The sequence below is a fragment of the Morone saxatilis genome, unplaced genomic scaffold (genome assembly GCF_004916995.1).
Source record: "Morone saxatilis isolate NCDOM2014 unplaced genomic scaffold, NCSU_SB_2.0 Contig14, whole genome shotgun sequence".
NCBI classification, from domain to species: domain Eukaryota; kingdom Metazoa; phylum Chordata; class Actinopteri; family Moronidae; genus Morone; species Morone saxatilis.
In genome coordinates, this window is record NW_023339696.1 from 443,702 (window position 1) to 450,230 (window position 6,529).

At 39.3% G+C, this 6,529-nt stretch overlaps 2 protein-coding genes across 2 annotated transcripts in view; one reads left to right on the forward strand and one right to left on the reverse strand.

Annotated features, from left to right (window-relative positions):
• zgc:158403 (tetratricopeptide repeat protein 39A) overlaps window positions 1-6,529 on the forward strand; it is a gene marked incomplete at its 5' end in the record, with an annotated part of 767,589 nt that overhangs the window by 19,621 nt on the left and 741,439 nt on the right.
• gadd45gip1 (growth arrest and DNA-damage-inducible, gamma interacting protein 1) overlaps window positions 1-6,529 on the reverse strand; it is a 39,877-nt gene that overhangs the window by 9,649 nt on the left and 23,699 nt on the right. Inside the window, exon 2 of the mRNA XM_035654223.1 lies at window positions 2,537-2,676. The gene's annotated coding sequence lies outside the window, so the exon portion shown is untranslated. The remainder of the gene's footprint in view (window positions 1-2,536; window positions 2,677-6,529) is intronic.

A 6,529-nucleotide genomic window follows, 5' to 3' on the forward strand; every position in this document is an offset into this window, starting at 1 on the left:
AAACAGCCAATCAGAGCCAAGAAACATAGTTGATTGTTGAGTCTCATTACCAGGGCATCAAATACAGACCCTGGGAGTGAACAATCAGCTATATGCATGCCACCGACCCAAAGTGTCTTTACATCTTTCTCGGCTCTGATTAGTTGTTTTCGTTCAGGCCCGGTGGATTCTTGCAACTGCAATTAGGGGCAAGCCAGAGAATTTTTTTTCTCACAGATTAGAATTCTAAAATTTTTGGTGTGAAATGTTATTATATATCAATGATCCTGACCGACATGAATGCCGTGCAGCAATTAGTATGATGTCATTATACAGACTGACAACCCCCAGCTTCGACTGACTTCCAGCGTCCCTGCTCGGCTCCTCCAAAATTTCTTCCTCTGTCCCTCTGATTCTACTGCAAAACAGATGGCTTCACCCCATCCCCATTTCGAATCCATCTCCTCTCTGTGCACTCCAGGTTATGACCAAAATTGAAATCACATTCATATTAGACTCCAGGAGGCTTGAATGGCTATACCAAGTTGTGGTCCCTTTTTCAGAGAGAAATTTGCAGCTGCATTCTGGCATCATCCTGAATAAAAATGAACAAAAACAGATTGAGAGTGCTCTAATATGCTGCCTCGGAGCTGATTCTAGTGGAGATATTTTCAGACACAGAGAGCCGGTGGCAGATGGATTGCTGTGCTAAGACTGGACAGTATTATTCACCACTGTAGCTCTCCAGAGAGCATTGCTGTCTATTGCATATGGTGCTGAGCTGGATTACGGCAACAAGATCACAACAATATGCTCATTGTCCACCATGCAGGGGTATAATCTCAAGGATTACTCTCTGATGAAACTGGCCGCAGCCTCTCTGGATGATACTGAGTGATCTGGGAGATTTTATACAAGCCTCGTCTCTGGGCATCTTTTTTTTTGTTAGATCTTACAGACTTCAGAGTTTCATTTCAATTGTCCTCCTCTTTGTTTGCCTGCATATGAAGCTGGACGCAGCAGTGGGCAAAGCAGTGCTTCTCACAGCTGCCTCTCCAAAAGAAACGGGCAAACACGCGAACAGCGAGCTTGCCACCATCTGCTTGCTTGCTTGTGAATGAGCGAGGATGCTGCTGTCAAGTTAGTTGTGAATTGGAAACGGCAGCTGAGAGGACACACTGTGCCCTGACCACACAGAGTGGCACCGCCGCTGCCCGGCTGCCTGGCACAACGGGCTCCATCTGACACACTGATGATTCTACACACACACACACACACACGATGAGAGATTGTGGGCCAAAATCATGGGCAGGATTTAAATGTAGCGTGAAACTGAAGACCTATTTTTAATTGAGATCCTAACTCACCATGCTGTAGAGGAAAATATGTGAATTCTCCAGAGATGTATAGATTTATAGTAATGCAGCATATATTCTCGCTATGACTGTATAAGGCTTAGGAACTTGTAACTAATGCTACATTCACACTGCACTTTTTTAAATGATTCCAGTGTGTAAGTGACCTGCATGATGAATGTCAATCTAGAGCACTGGATGGTTCTCAAGCTTTTTCCTTAACAGACCCCTTTTCTTTCATTTACTAACCTGAATATGTGACATATTTTATGGATATTTTATATTCTATTCGCTGCATAACAATAACACTAGAGAAAAACTGAAATGTACCATGAACCCAAACAGTGAACACAATAACTGCAGGAAGTTTGAGTAAAACAAGATCAGATATTAGTTTTTCTGTCATATTTCATTGTCATATCTGCTGAAGCTCTCACTATATCCTGACAGTAGTACACAAAAAAATCTGGTTCCTCTGGCTCCTCCTAGTGCTCCTAATGGAGTCCACCAGGCCTGAATGAAAACAAATAATGTGAACAACAAAATCTGAGCAATAAATCAGAGCTGATTACAGTGCAAACATAGCCAAAGTGGCCCAAATCAGAATTGAAAAGATGAGATTCCATGTGATTTGGGCTGTTCACACTGTCACGAAAAAAAAACAGATCTGAGTCACATATTAGCAAAAACAAATCAGATTTGGGGCCACTTGTGCCTGCAGTGTGAATGCAGCCTTTTTAGTCTCATGTTGCTTTTTTTCTTTTTCTTTCCGTGAATGGAAAAACTGACCTTCGCTCTTTGTGAGCAGGTTATATATTTTGGAAAGCCTTGCAAGCGTTCTCTGAGAAAATGTGCGCTTAAGTAACAGAAGAAAAGAGGAATAGGTATCAAGCCGGCATAGACACTAAGCATACAAAACAGAACCCAAACAAACACCCTGGGAGCCCAACATTCAACACTGGCCAAGAAGGGCCCAGCAGAGAGGGCTGCCTTTGAAAAGAGCACCTGCACGCTATGAGAGTCTCCACAACAAAAACGTCTAGCCTCAACAACTCTTTACAACACTGACAGCCACAGGCTTTTTTCTTGTGAGCAAGTTTGTATGCGTGGACACAATCTCCGTCTGAGGCTACTTGATGTTCGCTTATGTGCAATTTGTCACCTGGCTTGTTTACTTTCCTTTCCGCTCATTTAGAACTCACCTTTGTCCTGATGGGCTCATTAGCAGCGGCCTCATTCCAGGAAGAAACCACCAGGTTAAAGCCCCACATTTGTGAACCCGAGCGACACGGCTCAGGCGCCGCGCTTTAAATGAGGCTTGGCCCCATTTCTCATGGGGAAGCTGCGGAGAGAGGAGCCAACAATGTGTTTTCACTTTCATGTGTTTTCATAAGTCATCTAGTTGGCCATTAAAGTTGATATTTTTCACAAGAAATTGCATCTTTTCCAAAAAAGAAACATGCTCTAAAATTAAATTCCATTTCTCTGGGGTAGAAGGTTGCACAGAGGAGTTTAAGCAACATGCTTACATGCATTTCATGCAGGAGCAGGTTTGAGCATCACTTTTAAGTCACAGAGGTTTCTCCTGGTCTTAGTTTCCCAATGGACACACCTAAAATACAGTGAGTGTACATGGATGGACTGAAAGGCCACCTTCAATGTAAAACCAGTTCATTTCACTCAAAAAAAGTTACATGAACTTATCCGGTTTTATATAGTCCTGTCTGTTCTTTTATTATTTCTTCAGTCTTGTTGTGCTTGTTCGTAAATGTTGTCTGTCTGTGCAGCATATATATTCATTATATTTTTTTTTAGTTTTAAGTCAAACTGAAATAGACAAAAAAAAACTATATTTTGTTGAGAGAATTTCTTCGTTAGAAAAACTTGCATTTTTGAATTTTAGAAACAACAAAAATCTGTATTTCATTATTTAACACTTTTTAACAATTTTTGAAATTCAATTTTTTCACAGGAAGAAAACTAAATTATTATTTGCTTATTTAAAAATGTGAGAGTATAAGTAAGACTTAAAATTTTATGGCGACTTAAGACTATACATAAGGCGATAGTTGCCTTGAAATTATGAGATTTCTCTACTTTTACAGTGTACAATTGCACTGTAAGTCTCCAAATCACCACGCTAATTTTGCAGGTCATATAAAAATTATATAACTTGTTTTCATGATTAATTGAACATTTTTATTTTTTATTTTTACCATTTTACAAATCAAGGAAAGGGAAAGACATAACACACACTTAATAATAACACTGAGAAAAAATATAACATATACATAATTAAACAAAAAACTAAATAAAGTGTTGAAAAAGGAAAGAGGAGAGCTGCACCTCTCTTCTAACAAATCAAATAAATTAAATAATGGATGAAAAATAAATAGATTATAGCCAGTACCCTAAAATAGATTCAGGTTTTTACCATGTGGTCAAGGAGAGGCCCCCAAACGTCTGAAACACTTCAGTGTGTTTCAGAGTGGAAGGGTGCTGTGTAACCATCTGAATGATAAAAAGCATCTTGTATAAACATTAGCATGCTATACAAAAAACGTTTTTATCTCAGATTAACCAAAGACAACACATCTGGTTGTATCTCTTTTTTAAAAACCCTATAACCAGGAAAGTGCCATCTCAGTAAGTATCAGGTTCTCTAAGTATCACCATTATGACCGACATTAAAATACAGCAGCGTAGGCTGCAGCTACAGACAGTTCACACAGGACAAAGGTTTATTCCTAATAAGACTATTATTGCTGACCATTGTTGAATCCTGAATGGAACCGGTTCAAGAACCAGAGCTAATTTAGTGGAAAAAAGGCGTTCTCCAAACCTCTCTTCCCAATAGTTCCTGTTTGGAGCCACAATTGCAGTGTTTTTGAACCATTCATTTTACCTCCACTTACATTTACATCACTTTTAAGCTCCTAACTAATCATGGATGCATGCTCGTGCTACGTAAATGAACGAGATGAGATATGTTTTTGAATTAATTTCATTCCTTAAAACTATTTCAGAGATTCCTCCATATTTGAGAACCACTTCTTTAAGCCAATAGTAACATAAGGCAGGAAAAATCCTGAGTAAATGAGCAAGTGACCCTTCAGCACACATAATACTGACACTCAGTTTACTCAGTCTAGTTTAGAATAGTGCTGTTAAAGTTCATCACTGAAAAATTGCACCTTAACTTCAGTGTTTTGTTCTTGTTGAAGACTCTTTTCCAGAGCTTCCTCGCTTGCCTCCTTAGATCCTTAACTTAAATTGTATCATTTAGAAAGTGAGCACACAAATTTGTTTGTTTTACTTGGAGGAAAAATGAGAATCTGTTAACCTCAGTGGCTTTATTTTGTCTAATTTATAAAGTGTTTAAAATGTGTATTGTTTTACTAATGATGAAGTTGTGATTTATCAAATGTATATCTCTTCAAAATGGCTGCTTTACCTGTTCAAGAAAATACGATGTAAAGCAGTAAAAGAAGAAGAAGAAGAAGATATACTTTATTAATCCCCAAGGGGAAATTGTTGTTGTTCACTCTTTTTTACACACATACACACACACACACAGACTGAAAATGGTCAGGAACGTTAATTTATGGACAAACTTGGGGTGCTGTGGTTTGTCATTTTAAAAAAATTAAGAAAAAAAGTAAGACGCTGAATTAAAGGTCATAAAGAAGCCACCCACAAATATTTTAAAAATGCACTGTGCAACTGCATTATATAGGAATAAATTAGGAAAACTATAATACAAAATAAACCAGGATTGGCAGAAAATAAATATTAAAGGACTTAAGAGTGATCAGGACATTGACTGACCTTTGACAAGATAGTGGAGCTTCAAACAAAGGCTCTGGCTAAGGGATCGTTTGACCCCTTGGGTCCCTGCCATTACATGCTCAGTAGGCCCACAGAGAAAAAAAACAATATTTTATTAAAAAGCAAGGCACTTCCATGCATTATTTTTTTTCTTTGGACCAAACCCTTGACTTGGAAAAAACTAACAAACAACACCCTCTGTCTAATAGACAATATATTTATGGCAAACATAAAAAAATTTACCACGAAACAATAAATTGCTGCTAAAAAAGAACTGCTAAATAATAATAATAAGAAAAAGGGGAAACATTTGTTATAATTAGGGACCGAGCCAGCGACTGCTGGAGGTCCCTATTGTTTTAAAAGCAGCCCCGGCCGCCACGTTTCACGATATGTACGAAACTCGGTAGGCACGTAACTAACCTGCCGAGAAGTTATAAAAAGCCGTCTGGACCAATAACCCCAACCCCACAGGAAGTCGGCCATTTTGATTTTCATATTACACTTTTCGGCAGACTTTTCGCGTTATTTGACAATCCTCCTCATTCATCAGGATCTGCTTCAAGTACAGTCAAAGTATCTTGCTGATTCAAAAGTTGTGTATTTGTTGCATGTACGCTTGCTAAGGGCGTGTCCGTGCGTGCCGTCCAAAAGTTGGCCAGGTTCGAACTCGAATCTCAAACGTGTGATGCATTTCGGCCACTTTAAGGGCTTTTGTTATTAACTTAACTTCCTACAGATTTTTTCAGATTGACTATCAAATTTCGATCACTGCAAATCCTAGACCACATTGCGTGATCCAAAAGTTAGCCGCTTTGTGACTCGTCATCTTACCTGGTGCCCGTGACAACGTGTCGAATTCTGCGATTGAGCCATAAAACCAGATCGACTCACACCTTCAGTTACCTGAACACCGTCCTACAACTTCCAGTGATACATAGGTTCCAAATCTCACATGAAACACGTTTCACATCGTTTGATCAACCAGTCCCGCCCTGAACACATGCTACAACGCAATATTCAAATCACATGGTGATAGCGTTCACCTTAACTAGCACAGGGAAGTGACGCGACTGCGTGGCGATTCTGAGCTCCGACTTTAACGTGAATTTGCATGTGTCGGTACCTCACGCGTTACGACGAGACGTGACACAGCGCAGCACACCCCAGTTGCGTGGAGTGCGAAGGTCCCGTCTAACGCTGCTTGCAGACCTTAATTAAATGTTTTTTTTTGTGTTTGTTTCTTTTTTTTTTTTACAGTAAAGTAGAAATAAATCAGGGATGATGACGGAAAACCAATAAAACACCCTCCTCTGAGCTTGCCCAAAAATGATATTTGCTACCCTCCCTTCAATCAAAGAAGAAGA